Here is a 19,011-nt window from a genome sequence, read left to right as displayed (position 1 = left end):
GGGGTCTATGTCTTCTCTCCCTGAACCCAGGTGGGCTTGTGATCCAATGATCTCACCTGTGACCTACAGCAGGTGGGGGGATTGACGCCACGGGACTCCTGAGATGAGGTCATGACAGGTCACGCAGCTTCCAACTCGTCCACGGGGGCACAGAGCCTTGAGTCACATGTCGAACAGACAGACATTCTGAGGCCTCCACACTGCGAGGAAGCCCAAGCCACATGGGGAGTCTTCCCAGCCCAGCAACACACGACAGAGTGAAGGCGCCTCCAGGGGACCCCAGCCTCCTGAGGCTGGCGTCACTCCTTAGACGTGGAGGGGCCGACACCAGCCACCTGCTCTCGGCCCCATCCAGGCTCCTGACACACAGAACCTCTGGGCAGGACCAAATGCACCTTGCTTCACATCACTAACTGTGGATGGTCAGTTACACCACAACAGATAGCAGAACAGTGGGACACTTTGCCCAGCAAGCCTGAGGTCCCGAATAGGGCTGTGACATGTCCGTGCCCAGGGGCCCTGCCTTCCGTCCAAAGCCAGCATCGTAGGCAGCACAGAGCACCCCTGCCTCAGAGGCGCCCTCCTCGGCCCCCCATTCCAGTGCTGGAGTGGGAGGAATGGTTCCCCCCAGGTGGGACCGTGTCCCGTGACATCCTTGAGCGCTTGCCTGGCCAGCTCTGTCTCCAGGCCAGGTGAGATCAGCTTCCTATCCACCCTGGAGCTAAAGCTTTGCGATTTCCACCCCCCTCCCCGCCGCAGCCCTCTTACATGATAGACTTTACATTACAAAGCTGCCTGAAGTCGGAGGCAAACTCTCCTCTCCTGACTTTTGGTGTTATTTTCACCGCGACTGGATCCAGGCTTACGCGTCTGAAACGGAATCATATGCGTGAAAAGAAGATTTCTTGACAGTACTGTAATAATGAAGATAATAGCTAACGTTTATTGACCGCCTACCATGTGCCTTAGTCCTTATTCAATCCTTACAATGCCGTTATGAGGCGGATGCAATTATAACCTATTTTACAGATGAGAAAACTGAGGCACAGAGAGGTTAAGCATTTTGTCCAAGGTTACACAGTGGCAACTAAGTTGGAACCCAGATAAATCATCAAATTGTATACATTAAATACATGCAGGTTTTTGTTTTGTATAGCAGGTATACCTCAATAAAGCTGAAAAAAAAAAAAAAAGAATAGAAAAGAAAAACTTGAGCCCAGAGAGTTTGGCTTTAGCATCCAGACTCTAGTCAGCGTCAGTGTAGCCCGACATCACCATCCAGCTGTGTGCAACATTCACATTTTGAACTCATGTTGCAAAAGGACAATTTCATTTGCTGACACAGCCTTTCCTCCACTCCACACCTTACTTAACTTCTTTCCCTGGAATCAACTTTGTTTCGTGAAGACAGTGAACATTCCACAAGACAGTACTTCAAAAGCTGTTTTTGAGCAAAAAAGTTCCACGACCTTCGTGTAGCCTCTGTTTCTCCAGGTACAAGATGAACTGAAGGAGACTATTCCAAAGAATCACTCCAGCCAGAGACTTGCCATGTTTATGAGTGCTCCCTGAAAGAAAAGCAGGGGCATCCTGATTAGGTTGTGGGTACATGATGGTGCATGTATCAAAATTCATACCACCCTATACCGAGAAAATTGGCTTTTGCCATAAGTTAAAATGGTTAAAAATTTTAAATGAGAGGGTATAAGTATACGTACCAGTAAGTCAAAGGGAGCCAAGGAATGTTCAGTCTTCTTAGAAGAGTCAGACCAGAAAATATGATGAACGTCCACTTCAGTCGTTCAGAAAAATGACAGCGTGTGCAAGTTATGTTTGTGTCTATGAGAGCCTTTGAGGACCTTCCATTTCTCACCTGCTGGGGGCGTGGGGCTCACCAAGCACCCTCAAGGGTGGGTGGGCAGTCTGTTCGCATGGATTGCAAACGTTTCCAAAATGCACCATTGAACAGGGAAAAAAATGATGCGGTAAGCTCTTACAATCTATGTACAATCATGTCCCCTCTGGACCTCTTCATGGCACAACAGAGGAATGGGCTGGTTTATGGTGCACGCTTACAGGGAAGAGAAAGGAAACACGATTTATTTACTGAGAATGAAAGAAATATTGAATTTTCAAGAGCTTTAGGTCACTCAAATGGAATAGATATACCAGTATCACCATCACGAAAAAGATGCTCCTTTTAACTACGTTTAAATGCCTTCCATTTATTTATCTTTCAAGAGTTTTGAGCTTCACTCTGAAAAAAAATCCTGTGTTCTGTCAATAGACTAGGTCTATGATGACGATTTAAAAACCCACTGACCTGTAAATTCCTCATGGCTGGTGTTTCCTGCATCCGTGGTCGCTGTTACTTGCATTTTGCAGGTGAGGGTTACTCCCATTTTGCTGGGCTGTTAATCATCTGTTCAGGGCTGGCTTAGGAGTGAGTGACAGGAGTGAGACCGGAAGACTGCCTTCCTTCCACAGATCCCTCACCCGGCTGCCTTCCTCCCACAGAACGTGGAGATTAAAATAAAAAGAGCCTGACAGAGGTTTCAGCCAGTTCCAGACCATTGCTTCTCCCTGCAGCGCCGGCTTTGAAGAGGGCCACCTCCACGAGAAAGAAATCATCGTGGGGGGCGGGTGAGAGGAATCCACCCAGCTTCCAGAGCAGCCAAGGTGAAGACACGTTTTGCATTATAAGAATTTCTGCTTTCAAACCCCTCCTGGACACACTAAGTAGCCCACCCAGTGAATGCACACAGGATGACCCTCATCTGTCCTGCAGATGAGATGTCATGGAGGTGGAGAGAGAGGGCTGCAGCCCTTGGGCACTGGTGGCTGCAGACTCGGTCCCCAGGCCTCTCTCCCTTCCTTGAAAGCTGCGGAGATGGGCAGGGCTGCCTTCTCGGGCAGCCGGGCTGATCTGTGCTCACACATGCTTCTCTGAGGCCGGCAGCTGCCCCAGATGTGATGTCTCCCCAGATGCGATGTCTAGGAACGGGTCCCAGGCAGCTGGTGGGACTCGCTCTCTGCCACTTCCATCTTCCTCGCTCTTGGATCCATGTCTGTTTCAGACACTTGGTCTTCTGCAGCTTCTCCAGAGCCAGACACCAGGCCTCGCCCGTTGGAAGCCACCCCTGCCAAGAGTGCGGGCCTGGGCTGGGAGGGTGTGAAAACCTGGCCTCCCCCGACGGCATCCCAGCTACCCCCCCAAGCAGTGACAGCCTCTTGGCCCGCTCCGCTGGCACGGCTGCCTTGGGGTCCCACCGGTTCATCGATTCATCACGTCTCAATGTGCCGTCGCTGCAGGCAGCACGATCTCTTGGCGCTCCACTGGGCTGCCGCATTTGGAAGTGATTTGGGACTCAGAAAGGCTGCAGATCGAGGGAACTCTGCATCGTTGTTCTCTTCTGTTTCTGGCCACCCACTTTCTGAGCCGAGAAAGTGGGATCCGGCCAAGCTGAGGCGAAGTGAAACGTTCTGAGGTCAATAAAGGTGGTAGCTAACAGGGTGGAGTGGTGGGTGAGAAATCTCTCCATCCTTCTCAGCTCACTGGGCTGTCAACCAGGACATGGGGTAGTTGTGGGGAGCCCTGCTAGCTCCCCCTCCCTGCCGCTCTGTCTGCCTGGCCCCGCATCTGCTCTCCGTCTTGATGATGATTCGTCCTGAACCCCGCAGGTGCCGGATGCATCTCCTGCTTCCGCAGACATCACCCTGATTTCTCGAGCTGGACACCGGTTTGATTTCCTCTCAGCCTAGAGACCAAGCCATGTTTCCCCTCCCCCTCACACGAGCTCAAGCCTCCCTTTGCAGAATGTACAGGTTCTTTACACAGCTGAGGTCTCCCCTTAGGCCACTGTCCCCCTTCTCTGTTCTTCTCAAATCCAACCATCGTGCATTTCAACTGCACAACACCAACTGCACGTCAGATGCTGAGGTTAGCAATGACTTTCCCTAATGATCCAGAAAAAGCCCCATTTTTCACAAAGCTTTCCTCCACGACTTGGTTTTACATATGACTGTTGTTTGCTGTAGAGACCAAGTCTTTCGATCGATCATGCTTCCTCTCCGACTCCCCTCTCCCTGCGGTCCTGTCCCCCCTTCCATGTTCATCTCCCCAACCCTACCCCCCGCCCTTTGCTGGGCTGTGCTAACAGTGTGGCAGGAGGAATTTCTGGAAGGAGGCCAACTTTGGCTTCAGATCATTTCTCTTCAACACACACTGGCCTCTGAAAACCAGATTCTGTTTGTCATTTGGTTTGCTCTCCCAGCTTTGTGTCATTCCGATGGTAATGCTGATGGATTTCAAGCTTGCCTCGTAGAGGAACGCACAAGGTTTTCATAAGCACATTAATCTTAAAAGAAAAACTGTCAGATGCAAACAATACTCATATGACTGATGTTGTAAAGACACAAACTAACTCTTAACATCCATTCCCAAAGAATATTATCTTACAGGGGCCTTAGGTTGCTTTCAGCTCCCTTCAAACCTGTGTACCTGTATTACTGGGTTTCAGGGCACCTAAAAAGCTTACTTTCCACACCAAAAGGTTGGGGATTAATGACAAGTCTGCTCGTTTGCCAAGTCCAGATAATAGGCTTCTTATCACGTGGCCATGTAAATAAGAGCATGATTACAAGAAACATGTAATTTCATTAGTTTTCACAGAATGTAATATAAGCAGTCCTTATTCAAGCCAAATTGGAAAATCATTATATTCCAAGACAAGGGACTCTGGTCTTCTCGAAACACTAAACACTCATTAGCAGAATGAGATGTGCTGCCCAAACTCTCTCTTTGGTGGACGAGTCCCCGGCTCACAAGCGCCTTTTCGGAAGGCATTTTCCCGTTTTGTTCCGAAGTTAGCAAAATGTGTGGTATGAATTAAATGTCTGATATTGCTGCAAACGTCATTGGGAAGGGTGCCAGGCCACAATCAAAAGTGAGCTGGTAGCTTGTTCTAATTTAATGGTGTTGAAGTGTTCCACTGTAATTAAGCATCTGAAAATGAAGTAGAAGCAGTCATTAGGCTCAGCAATACAAAGCCACGAGACAAAAGAATATAAATTATTTCAGACAGAGGCCCCTGAAGAACATTCTGGGGTCTGAGAGAGGTCCTGCAACAGAGGCTTGAGTGATGGCTGGAGTTTAGGGCCTTTGGAATCAATGAAGGCAGACAGTTGATCTGGGGGTGCTGTGATCCCAGCCCAGTCGGCCAAGGTTGGTGTGGACCAGTACTTGAGCCCCAGCTGCGGCCACGCAAGCTGACCCCATATGAGGATGAAGGGGCCCCTGAGGCTTTCACCTTCTCTGGCAGCCCTCCTGCAACCCAGGGCCCTGCTCTCTGTGCAGCCCTAACCACGGTGCTGGGGCCGCTCAGGAGACCAGAGTCCCTGCAGTATTTCCCCACTTCCAACCCAAGAACAGACTAGTGCGGGCCTTTCCCTTCATCTCCACGCCCATCCCTCACAGAGGTGAAAGGTCTGGGGTGGGCGTGGCCAGACAAGATGATGGCGTGTCCTCCAGATCACTCTCCAAAGCTTAGGAAAATACTGCAGACACTTTCCAGGGCTAAAGTACAAGGCCCAGATGCAATATTTTGTAGACCCACAACTGAACCATCGTGTTTAGCGGGCAAGGCAAATCTTGTTATGCTCCTTCTACAGATAAGCCAGCTGAGACTTTGAGAAATTCAAGACTTTCCTTGGGACACACAGCTGGTCAATGGCCGAGCTGGCAGGAGAACTGAGGTCCTCTGATTCCAAGTTCCTGGTAGTAAACAGTAAAATTTCTTGTGCTGCCCTCAGTGGTTTTTTTGTTTGCCACCAAGTAGCCTATTTCACAATAAACTTTCATTTATCCACAAGTTTGAGTAACAAAGACAGTGACGATTTGAGTTCTTTAGCTAAACTCTTTGAAAATATGATGAACACAAAGGATACTCTCTTGGGAAAATGTATATATACAGAGACACAATTACACCATCCGTTTTAGGAGTTTGAGGACATGTAGCCAGGGACCTGGGATCAGGGACCTCCAGTTAAAAAGGAACGGATGCACAACTGAAGTCTTCAAGTTACCCCAAGTCTTCACTTTATAAGTCACCTCCAAGAGTGTCCTCTACCAAAGAGTTCTGAAACCAGGCTTAGCCAAATTTCCCAATTGCCTATCATCACCTCTCCTCCCACCAGCCACCTCCTCGGGGGGGCGCTGGTAAGCAGTCAACACTTCCCTAGGTGGTAAGTGAGAGGGGCCCAGGAGACCTTCAGGGCCTGGAGAGCCTACCGCCCAGAAGTCAGTTCTGGGAAATTCCGAGTTGGCTGAGTGTTAGGTCTCAGAGGAAGGATGAAGGGTCCTGAATTGAGGACAGTGTCTGTGCCCAGTGCACACAGCCTAGGGGTAGGTGTGTACTCTGAAGGCAGACGCCAGGTTCAGATCCTGGCTTGGCCACTTTCTGGTTTGTGTGGCCAGGCATGAGCTATCCTCTTTGTGCTTCGGTTTCCTCATCTGGACAACAGGGATGACGTGATGTCAGTTTAGCCTCATGCAAGATATACGTACAAATGCTTTGAACAATGCCTGGCCCGAAGAAGGCACACAGGAAGCTGCAGCTCTCACTATCAAGGCTAAGTAGGAGCATGTCGGTTCCGGGTCGTGTGGTACTGTAGTGGGACATTGTCACAGCGAGGCAGCTGCCTTGATGCTTCAGCAGCCGGGGAAGGCTGACCTCAAGGTTTTGCTCATCAGTTGTGGTTCTTGTGTGGGCTAAACCTCCAAGTTGGCAATTCCTCCATGTTACTTGGTATCTGTACCCCCCAAATCAGCTCAGGTGAAGACTATTTCATCAAAAAAGGGCCTGTTTTCTTCTGAAGCACCCACATCACCTTCTCTTAGCCCCCTGCAGCAGTTTATTTGCACTGTGTCTGTGTCTCCCAGTATTCAATGCCACACCTGCCCCAAGGGCTGGGCACCTGGTTATAACTATCCTCACCTCAGAAGTTCAGCCCCCGAAGCAGCTTCTGTTTCTAAGCATAGATGGAATGTTCCCTCTGAGCAGTTTTCTTTTGACTTAAAAGCACTTCATCTTCATTTTTTATTTGTTATTTTCTTTATAACACAGGAAGTCTTTCAACTCTTCCGAAATTCAGAGTTCCAGTTCTATTTTCACGACATGAATCGTGAGTGTTATGCAATGCAGGTTATTCCTAGCTGGAAATATTAAATAACATTTTATTCTCAGTGCTCCAGAGACTGTTGGAGCCTCGTTTGTCATTGGGTACAGCCGACACCGTGACTTGGGCCGCTGTTTCTCAGGGGGGGGCCTTGTCTGGGGCAGCTCTAGTGTGGGAGTGGAGATGACCCAGGACAAGTCAAGTGCAAGCTGGTCTGACTGGTGGTGGGAGGACTCAGACCGCTTGAACTGCCAAGAGCCAGCTGTTCCAGGTGGCTCAGGAAGACGGACATCTGCAGATGTCTCCGTGGGGGCACGTGCAGGTGAAGCCAAGATCAAGAAGGAGACCTGGGTATATAGAACAGACGGTGGTTGCCAAGGGGGAGGGGGTTGGGGGAGGGATAGAGAGAGAGGTTGGGGTCAGCAGATGTAAGCTATTATATATAGAATGGATAAACAACAAGGTCCTACTGTATAGCACAGGGAACTATATTCAATATCCTGTGATAAACCATAATGGAAAAGAATGTTTAAAAAATGTATATATATGTCTAACTGAATCATTTTGCTGTACAGCAGAAATTAACACAACATTGTAAAGCAACTATACTTCAATAAAACAAAACAAAGCAAAATGAAACAAAACAAAGCAAAGCAGGACACCAAAGGGCATGGTGCATGGTGTCATTGCTGTATCTGGGCTCCACGCCATGCTCTGGTTTCTGCCTTCACCGTGGAGCCAGGGGCAGAACCTGCTTGTAGATATTGGGAATAATGTGGTGATCACTTTGCTGTCCATAAAGACCCACAAAAATCTGTGATCCTAGAGATGAAGAAAACAAATGAAGTTTGTTTCCTGATGGCTGAAAACAGCTTCCTATAGGTAGAGCTGTTTGATGCAAGACCACTATCAACAGTAGGAAGCCTACCCCTCAAGACACAAGGACATCACCCATCTCCGCCTCCCATTACATCAAAACCTGACTTTGTCACCATCACATCCAGTAGCGTCTGCAACTATGACACCTGTAAGGCTGCCTTGAAAATTCGAAACATCTGTTTCATTTTATATCAACATATCCTGTCGATAAGGTTGCATATCGATCAGACCAATAAAACAGGAAGGTAACAAAAGGATGGTGAAAGAAATACTCCAGCAATAATATACAATATAATTAGCTCAGTTGAACACTAACATTTGGGGAAAACATGATAGGTTAAACAGTTTTGCATCTGAAGAGAAAACAGACCAGTTCTTTAAGAAAGACAAATGGAGGGGAGGGTCCCAGAAAAACGCTCCCCAGGGATATCATGCGGAGAAAACTGATGCACAAGGTTTTCAGGGTCCCCATGGTGACTTGGTAATAAAGTCAAGACTAGAAAAGTGTGCTTCATGTTACACGTACTTAGCCCTCCAATTTAGATATATATATTGTACAAGAGCAGGAATTGTAGATCTATACATGATAGGTGAGAAAGAAGTGGACATTTAGGAAGAGAACAGAACAGTTGGCTTTGGCTATTCTTTGGAGAGCCATCTGAGTTCAACCATGCCAGAGAACGAAACAATAAAAGGTTTAAGAACCATTCGAAGTGGACCACATTCATTTATTTTCCTGTCCCCAGACCCTTAGGGGGGTTGAGAGCTATTGCTACCACCATTTTCCAGGCTCCTGCTTGAGGGAGGAGACGGGTGTTGAAGATGGGTTTGACAGTGTCTGCAATGAAAAACTAAGAATGCCAACTCTCACCAAACTACTGTTGTCTTATCAGATTCATGTGATGACCCAAGTTACCTCGAGGCAACCTTCAAACTGGGGGACATTTGGAAACCAAGCTAAGCTCCTGGGCTCAAGTGATTCCATGCTCAGGAAATTCAGCAAATTCAGCAAATACCTCGTGGAAATGCTACGCTTTAAGGCCCGGTACCAAGGTGTAGAGCTTGCGCCCTGACCTTGAGCAGCTTGGGACCTAGCAGGCAAGGGTAAGAAATGTACTGGAACACATCAAGTACATTTGCTGGATTATGTTAAAGCCAATCCCAGATGCCATTTGATCAGTAAATATTTTAGTATGTAGAGTTAAGAGATGAGGATATTTTTAAAAAACAAAACCACAACACCATTATACACCTAAACGACTAACAATAATTTCTTAGCATCTTCTAATATTTTGCCAGTGTTCACATTTCCATGATTGCTCAATAAGTGAGGTTTTGCAGTTGTTTTGTTTGAATCATGATTCCAACAAGGTCAACCGTTTCCACTGGTTGATAGATCTCTTAGGTCTCCTTTATTTAGTTTAATTTTATTTTTATCTATTATATGCCCTTCTTTCCCCCTTGCCATTTATTTATCGAATAAATTGAGTCCCTGCTTTGTAGAATTTCCCACATTTTATTTTTACTTTTATTTTTTTTATTTTTTTTAAAAAATTTATTTATTTATTTATTTATGGTTGTGTTGGGTCTTCGTTTCTGTGCGAGGGCTCTCTCTAGTTGCGGCGAGCGGGGGCCACTCCTCATCGCGGTGCGCGGGCCTCTCACTATCGCAACCTCTCTTGTTGCGGAGCACAGGCTCCAGACGCGCAGGCTCAGTAATTGTGGCCCACGGCCCCAGTTGCTCCGCAGCATGTGGGATCCTCCCAGACCAGGGCTCGAACCCATGTCCCCTGCATTGGCAGGCAGACTCTCAACCACTGCGCCACCAGGGAAGCCCGTTCCCACATTTTAGATTGGGCTAATTGCATCCCTGTGAGGTCATTTAAACAACCTTTATCTTTTATGCCCTGTAAGCTGGTGATGAGGCCTAGAGTTTGGATCCGATTCCGGTTCACTGCTTGGGCCCTGGGCCTCCGACTGCCCCCCAGGGAGGCACACAGGTCTGGCTGTTCCTCTTCTGTGGTGTGAAGATTTGTCACTGGGTTCAGATGTTGCCAGTCTTATTAATGGACAATTTTTCATTAGAGCCCTAAAAGATTTGAAGACCATTTTTGAATTCTAATGTGTTCCAGAAAGAGCTAATAGACTAGTATCAAAAATAGAGACCTCATAGAAGGATAAAAGGCAAGAGAGAGCTGGACGTGTAGATGATGTGTTTTGAACACACACAGCCCAGGCCCTGTGCTGAATGCTGTGGGTGCATGCAAGGTGCTGAGAGCAGTGTCTTGGGCATAACAAGGTTGCATAATAAATGAGGAACTGTTACTGCTGTTGTTCATTTGAACCACTTTACTCTGCTCCCTCCCTGTCTCCCTAAAAGGGTCTGGTGATCCAGGGAGAGGGAGGACCACCCAGAGGACACCCCCTGGACAGAATGACCTGGGTGGCCAGAATTGTGAAAGGGTCACACTGAGCAGGGCCATTTGTGGAAGGGACAGGTAGGTTGATCTCAGGGGCTGTAGAGCAGGAATGGCGAAGAGCTGGAGAACAGTACGGCCGAACAGGTATTTTAGAATGAGTCTCTGGGCAATCACTTGTCCACAGGGGGTGACAGGAGGCCGAGAGTGCAGGTCAAAGGCTTCAGTCATTGACAAGCTAGGAATTGCCAGAGTTCCTATGAGGGGTTCCTTTACCAGGTGACCCTCTGGAGAAAGATAGATCCACACCTTCCACCATACACTTGGGTTAATGCCCATGGATCACAGTTTAAATATAAGAAAATGAAGCTAGGAAAGTAGCAAATGGAAGCATGGGGGAATTCTTTATGTCATGGAGGAAGGAAAGCTTTTCTAAGGGTGCCACAAAATCCAGAAAATTAAAAAAAAAAAAAACACAACAGAGTAATCTGACTCCTAAGAGTCAAGAACTTCTACATGAAAAAAAAATCACCAGGAGCAAAGTCAAAAGACAAGTGAGAATCTGGGAAAAAAATCATATTATACCATGTGGTGTGTGGGATCTGAGTTCCCCGAACCTGCACCCCCTGCATTGGAAGCGGGGAGTCTTAACCACTGGACCACCAGGGAAGACCCTCTGCTCAATATTCTGTAACAACCTAAATGGGAAAAGAATTTGAAAAAGAATAGATACATGTATATGTATAACTGAATCACTTTGCTGTATACCTGAAACTAACACAACGTTGTTCATCAACTCTACTCCAAAATAAAATTTAAAAATTTTAAAGTAAAAACAAAAAAACCCCATATTACAGATAAAGTGTGAATCTCCCCAATATGTGAAGATTTCCTAGAAACTGAGGCCAATAGAAAAGACTTTTCACAGAAAAAGAACCACAAAAGGCCTGAAACATGAAAAGATGTTCCATTTCATTCCTACGAAGAGAAATGCCAACAATAACTGTAATAATACCCCAACCAGCCCCTAACAGATGGGCTGAAAAAGTTGCCCTTGCGAGTGCAAAATGGTAGGACTCCTGTAGAGGACCATTTGGCAACATTAATCAGGGTTACAAACGTATGTATCCTTTGGCACAGAAATTCCACTTCTGGAATTGATCCCACAGATGCATATCTGTGTGCCCACAAAATAGCAAAAGACTGGACACAATTAAGAGGCTGAATAAGCACTGTACTCAGACAGTGGAAACCTACTCGGCTGTTAAAAGAAGGGCGTGAGGCCCTCCCTGCGCTGATATGGAAAGTTTTCCAGGGTGAGTGAAAACAGCGAATTGCAGAACAGTGAGCCTGGCACGCTGCCTTTTGTGTAAGACCAGGTGTTCTTGTTTGCGTTTATTTGCATTAAAGAACACAAAAACAACAAATAAAAGTGGGTCCCTGTATATTTGGGGGGGGGAGAACAGGGCAGGATGTGAGTGAGAACAAGACTACTTAAAGGGGACCGCTTTAAATCTTTTGGGAACTCGAGTCATGTGACTGTATTTTTGTCAATAGATAAAAAGATAGAATGAAATTTTAAAAAGAGTGGTCCACCTGAGTCACTGCTCACTTTGCAGCTGACACCCCCTTCCCCTATACCTGCCACCCTCCCACTGCAGACCTGGACACAGCACACCTGTGCCTTGGCTCCCATTCCCTCTGCAAGCTCACCCCACTGGCTCCTGATCACCCGCACTCCAGAGGAGACTGAAGAACAGTTGTGGCCAGAACAAACCAGCAAGCTTCTCTGCTATCCAATGGGCTGAATTACACCTTCTCCAATAAGATCTGAACCAGCCTTGGGGAGGGGGACCCTTCTAAGTTTGTCCTTCTTTGGATATTCTCCCTTAGCCCTAGAATACCGTACACAGTTTCCTCCTAGTCATTCTTTTATCAGAACTTGATAATTCTTTATATTAAACTTAACCCACTGTGTGGTTCCTATTCTTGATTGGACCCAGACCGATACAAGCACTGTATACATTTTATGTCAGTTTTAGCTGACATACTGGATATGACCCAATCAAACTGACAGCCAAAAAAAAAAAAAAAAAAAAAAAAATGTTAAGAAGGAAATAAAGGGAAAAATTGTTAAGAAGGAAATAAAGGAGACAACATAAAGTGCAAAATATACAAGTTAAAATAAGAAAGATGTTCTGCCATATGTGGGGCAGAAGAGAATTAGAAAAATTAAATAATCGGGTTGATTTTTCTAGCCAGGTTAAATGCAAATAACTTTAGAGGGCTGATTCTTTTTTGCTTTACTTATTAATACTCAGAATTGAGTGATAAAAATAGTATTGCATAATGTCAATTTCATGAAAATAAAGTAATAATTAAAAAAATAAATAAAAAGAGTGGTCCGTGTTGTCAAAGGTCCATGGTCACCCCTGGGAAGAGAAGGCCTGTTACTGGCAGGTGTGGCAGGCAGTCAAGACCCACAGACCTTTTCCATAAACCCCAGGATCTCAGGGAGGTCCTGGATGGTATGCTTTTCCTTCCCTCTTGGCCCCAGGCCCCAGGAGGTGAAGCTCAAGGCTGCTCTTTTTTGTTTTTTCTTTGTTTTTAAAAAATTTTTTTATTGCAGTATAGTTGATTTACAATGCCATGTTAGTTTCAGGTGTACAAAAAAGTGAATCAGTTATACATAAACATATACATATATCCACTCCTTTTTAGATTCTTTTCCCATATAGGTCATTACAGAGTATTGGGGAAGGGGGGAGGGATAAATTGGGAGACTGGGATTGACATATACACGCTGCCCTCTGTTTTCCAGTGGTTGCTCCCAGTACTGAGATGATTGGGTGGAAACGGGGGAGGGGGTGGGGGAGTAGAACGCTGGGAAAACACACCTGACTCCGAGGAGTCTGTAGGAATGAGGTTCTGTTGTTCTCCAGGGAAAAATATATCAGAAGCCAGCAGGCTGTGGCTTGCAGAAATTCTGCCTTTGTGCATAACTAAGATCGTTTTACGATTAGCAGAGCAAAACGCCTGCCTGGGCATCTTTCCCCTTCAGCACTGCCAGGTCACAGCTCACCTGGCTTCCTCTTGATTTCTCACTATTTCACTAATTCGTCTGGAGACCCACGATAACAAGTATATATTATAATAAAATTGTTATATGTGATTATAATCATTAATGACTATTATTCTAACAACAATCATTTATCGAGCACTTGCTATGTGGCTGGCACTGTCCCAAGAGCATGCCTTAGCTTCCTGATCTCATTTAAGTCTCTTGATGTCAAGAAATGCATTCTCTTGTGACTCCATTCTCCAGATGGAAAAATTGAGGTTTGATGACTTACCCCAGTACGACAGTGGTCGAGCAGTTGTTGTCTTCAGTCTGCACAGCCTGTGTTCTGAAGTCCAAGCTCTCCCCGCAGAACTGGGGCCTGAGCTCCTCAGCCTCCCCACTCTGACACCTACACTTTAACTGCCCTTTAACTTCCAGGCTCGACACTTCACGGCCTTAACCCTCCTCCCTGCTTTCTCTGCCCACACTTTCCTCCCAGGGCCCTGCTCCCCTCCCAGCCAAACTGTTTACTTTTCACCCCTGCCTTCCTGTGACCTTCCTTTGCTCACCTTCTCTTTCCTGGAAGGGCTCTTCCTGCCCCTCCTTCCTCCTCTGGGCCTCCGACCTGTCAAAATCCACTCTTCAAGGTACATCTCAGATGCCGATTCCTTCCTGAAACGCCCAGTGGCCCCCGGCCATTCGTGGCCTCTTCTGCCTTGGAACTGTGGCTTTATCTCTGATTGCTCTGCCTGAAGCGGGGCTCCAAGGTTTCCCCCACAGTACCCCTCTAATGCCCCAGGTGAATGCCCTGTCTGATCACCGGCTCCAGGGAGCCAGGGTGGCATTTCTGACATCTGTCTTGCCCTTAAAAAGGGTAACAAACTTGTCTCCCATGCCATGAACAACGCGTGCTTGTTTGGCTATCAAAATCATGTTATCTTCCAAAATCATGAGGTGAGATGAACATTTCAGGAGGATGCGCTTTTGAATGGCTGGGAGCTCCCTCTCTCTCACTGCCAGTCCCAGCAGGGGAGGCACACCCAAATTTCAGAAATTGTAACCAGAACATAAAGACCATAAAGACTGAAAACTGCATCTTGTTCCTAATCCCTGCATCACCACCAGTGTGTTGATTGTAGAAAGAACTTTATATTTGCTCAAATGAATTACATGTTAACATAAGCTCCTAAAAGTCTGAAAATCATTTCTTTCTCAGTAGATATGTTTCCCTTGTAATTGAAGCTACTTGATTAATTTGCTGAATGAAGCTATTTTTTAGACCTGGCACAAGCCCACCAGCATGGTTCATGTTCCCAAGTTCTAATTTGTGGCGTCCTTAGGAGGTTCTGTTGTATTTCCATTCCAGAAATGTACATATGTTGGAAACAGAGCCAGACCACATTTTATTTTATTTTATGATTTTTTTGGAACACTAGTGGGATGTTCTTTTTATTTTTTAAATAAATTTATTTATTTATTTATTTATTTATTTATTTGGCAGTGTTGGGTCTTCGTTGCTGCTTGCAGGCTTTCTCTAGTTGTGACGAGCAGGGGCTACTCTTCGTTGCGGTGCGCGGGCTTCTCATTGCGGTGGCTCCTCTTGTTGCGGAGCACGGGCTCTAGGTGCGCGGGCTTCAGTAGTTGTGGCACGCGGGCTCAGTAGTTGTGGCTTGTGGGCTCTAGAGCGCAGGCTCAGTAGTTATGGCACAAGGTCTTAGTTGCTCCATGGCATGTGGAATCTTCCTGGACCAGGGCTCGAACCCATGTGCCCTGCATTGGCAGGCGGATTCTTAACCACTGTGCCACCAGGGAAGTCCAGACCAGGGAAGGAGCCCTCCCACCTTCATATTTGTTGCCTTTCTTTTGCTTCTCAGATTCTCAATCCCTGATGCTAATCTGAGATGGTCCTGCTGCAGCCCAGCCAGCCCCCTCCTGGCCCCCGGTGGGCCCGAGCCCAATCGCTTCTCTCTGGGGAGAAGTCCCACCTGCTCGGAGCGGCTCCCTCAGCTGGGCAGGAGGATGGTGCGGCGGCCACCCTGGCTTCGCTCCCCGTGTGATTTGGTGGCCATGATTTTATCTCCATGCCTCTACCCTTCATCTGTGGAGCAAGGAAATGGCTATAACGAGCCCACATGGTTGGCAAAGGAGGGAACGACTGTCACGGGCTGGGCTCCCAGGGAAGTGGGCTGAGTCAGGATTTGTGGCAGGAGGTTTACCGAGAGGTGTTCTTGGATCAACATCTTGAGGGGTGAGGGGTCAGGACTGAGCAGGAGGAGAAGGGGCAGTGCTGGGAAGGCCTTTGCTGACCCCATGCCGAGCCCTGGCCCTAGGATGGCCCTTCACAGTTGTCCCTGTGGAGGTTTCTGGGTCCCCATGTCCGCAGTCATGGGATGTAAGCTGCCCCCAGGAAGGGGAGAATCCTTGAGTGTGAAGGCTGTCATCAGCCGAAGCAGTGGGGAGGGGTCCGGCTGGGAGCTGTCAGCATCTACACTCCCAGCAGCGGGGGATGAGGGGCTCAGACCTGGGGTGGAGGTGGGTCGGGGCAGCGCCCGAGAGTGTCCACTGCTCTACGGAAGGCGCCGGCCCCAGAATAAACAGAGGCTATCAGATCACTAAAGCATTCTGCCCAAATGAATAAGGTACAAGTAACAGCCTGGTTATCTCAAGGGTGTGACCTTTTTAAGAATCAAAGTGGCCACTTCACCAAATCCTTGGAGTTGAGGCACTTCAGGGAATGGGGAAAAGTTAAAATGGGGGGCAACCCAAGAGAGATGCAAATTTGCAGGGGGATGTTGATTTGTGGGAGGCAGGGAAGTCAAACCTCACTCTGGCTCCATCAGGGGCACCCCGTCACTGTGGAGGCCTCGGAGAGACAGCCCCCTGACAGCCAAGCCGAAGCCTTGGTTCACAAGGGACCGGGCCCATTCCCCGAGGGAGTCCCCAGCACTTCCTCAAGCAGAAAGAACATGTTCAGAAGGCAAACAAGGAAAGGAAAAACCTCCACTTAAGACAAAAAAAGCAAGAAAGCAAACACAGACATAAGATCTTCTTATTTCTGACCAAGGAAGAGTTTGGTGTTCCAGCGGGTAAAGCCAGAACAGGCCCGGGGGGCCTATTAGTGCGGGCCCCGCGTCACAGGAAGAAGTGGCCTGGTAAGAATCACCGTCCTCCCAGGACATCGGAAAACTCTGGGCCATCCATGGATTTCCTTCTTCCTCAGCTTTCTCAGACTCGAGCGTTCACAGCTGCCACTCGCCACCTCTTCACTGTGGACCCTGTCTCCCCAGGAGTGGCCCTTCCCCAGAAGGAACCATGAAAGAACGTGGCAAACAAACAGAAACTCAGAAAAATACCTTAAAGCTGTTTCCTTCCCAAGACCTGATTTAAGACAGCTTGATTTATAAACATTCCTATAAGCAAATCACCCACTGCATGTCTAACAGATGTCCTATCAAAGAGACAAAGAATTAAAATGCATGAGTTTCTTAAAACTATAGAAAACCAATGTAGAGGATAAGGGCCATGGATTAGCCACCTGCTGTGGTGAAGCATTTTCCACAGTCAGGCCACGAATCCTTACTAGGACCCTATCCCAGCGGGACTGAGGCTCAGAGTGTAGGTCTCAATAAGTGGCAGCGCCTGGATTCCAAACTGAGACTTCAGAGTGAATAAAAAGCCTCGACTCAGCCATACTAAGCTTTTCTGTAGCCAGGTCCTTTTCTGAGTTTGAGATGCATGTGCATTTTGGACCTATGGATGCGTCCTCTTTAAAGAGGATGCATTGACCTCTGTGTGCCAACTCCATGATGGTGTTCACACACGTGTTCCCACTGTGGGTAGCAGCCTGGCTCGGCTCCCATCTGATCATAAATTCCTCCAACCTCCCTGCAGCTTAAATACTAGAGACACAAAGAGAAGCTCTAAAGGCATAATGAGAACAGAAGGCCCTCAGCTGAACTCCCATGCCCTCGGTAATGAGGGGCAGCATGAATCCAGCCTAAAAAGACAGGAGGACCTGGGGCCCAAAGGGGAATCAAACCACCATCGAACCTCACGGAGTGCCATTCATCTAGATTGAACCTCTGCTGTGTGCTGAGCCCCAGTCAACCCCACCGGCCCCCTTCCAGTTACCTACACCCCAGCTTAAAGAGAAATGAAGATGAAAGTGCCAGATTCGTTCTGCCCACATCAGTTGGCTGACATCGAGAATACAAACACATGTCCCGCACATGCAAAGACCAGGCCCTCGCATCACGGCCTGGCTTGTATTTTGTGAGACATAATTACAGAAGGAGATTAGACCCGGCAGAGTCTTGGCTCAACCTGAGGTGTTATTACGGAAAGTGAAATGGACAGTACCTCTATGCTGTCCCGTCATGGGGTGGCCAACCTTTCCCTGGATGGCCTGTCAAGAGGAGATACTCCCAACGCTGAGTATTTCCCAGTTGGATAGATATTAATTCATGTATCCACTCTGCCAACGTCTCGATGCTTAGAAACCCTGTCAAAACACATTTTCTCAGCACATCCATTTGGAAGGCCGGTGTCCTGCCACTGAGTTCTGCATCTGGTATTGCCTTGGGTACAACCCTCTAAACCCTAAGCTTCCGGTTGTTGCTGAGAAATGCCGAACCATTCTAAGGGCATTTTAATTTTTACTGTTGTTATTGTTATGATTAATTTCCCTGTACCTTTAAATTATTTTACCATGATCTTAGAACATAACAGAAAGAGTATCATCTTATTAAAGTAGGTGAACACAAAGAATTTTTTATAAGACACTTTAAAAAATTGACATAGGGATCTCCCTGGTGGTGCAGTGGTTAAGACTCCGTGCTCCCAATGCAGGGGGCCTGGGTTCGATCCCTGGTCAGGGAACTAGATCCCACATGCATGATGCAACTAAGGAGCCAGGCGAGCTGCAACTAAGGAGCCCGCAAGCCGCAACTAAGACCCGGCACAACCAAATAAATTAAATAAATAAATAGTAAAAAAAAAATTGACATGGTTCCTAAAATAGATATTTTAAGATCTCCTCAAGAGGTGCCCACGTAAGATTTTAAAAAATGAATGAGACCTAAAAGCCCCACAAGAATTAGTGTATTTGTTCTCTTGATCCTATAGTGATTTAGAAACAAAATGTTACAGCTAAACGGGATCTTAAAAATCTGCACCTTAAAAGTCAAGGACATAAAGGCACTGCAGCAACCGAGTTAACCTCAGAATTTCTTGGAACTTGTTTAAAAATGAAATGCAGTTCATATTTTGGAATACGCCTAAGCTTAGAAAACAATCCAAATCAAATAGGGCAGTCTAAATCTTCACGTTTATTACCAAGGCGAGACTAATTAAAAATGAAAAGGAGTTTTCCTTTTAATGACTTCTGAGACTTTAAAGAGGATAAGTCAAGCATTTTTCTTTCTTTCTCTTTCCTCCCCCCCTTACCCTCCCCCCATGAATTGACAGTTCTGTCCTTAT

The sequence above is a fragment of the Balaenoptera musculus genome, chromosome 15 (genome assembly GCF_009873245.2).
Source record: "Balaenoptera musculus isolate JJ_BM4_2016_0621 chromosome 15, mBalMus1.pri.v3, whole genome shotgun sequence".
NCBI classification, from domain to species: Eukaryota; Metazoa; Chordata; class Mammalia; order Artiodactyla; family Balaenopteridae; genus Balaenoptera; species Balaenoptera musculus.
Note: the sequence above shows the minus strand (reverse complement) of the source record.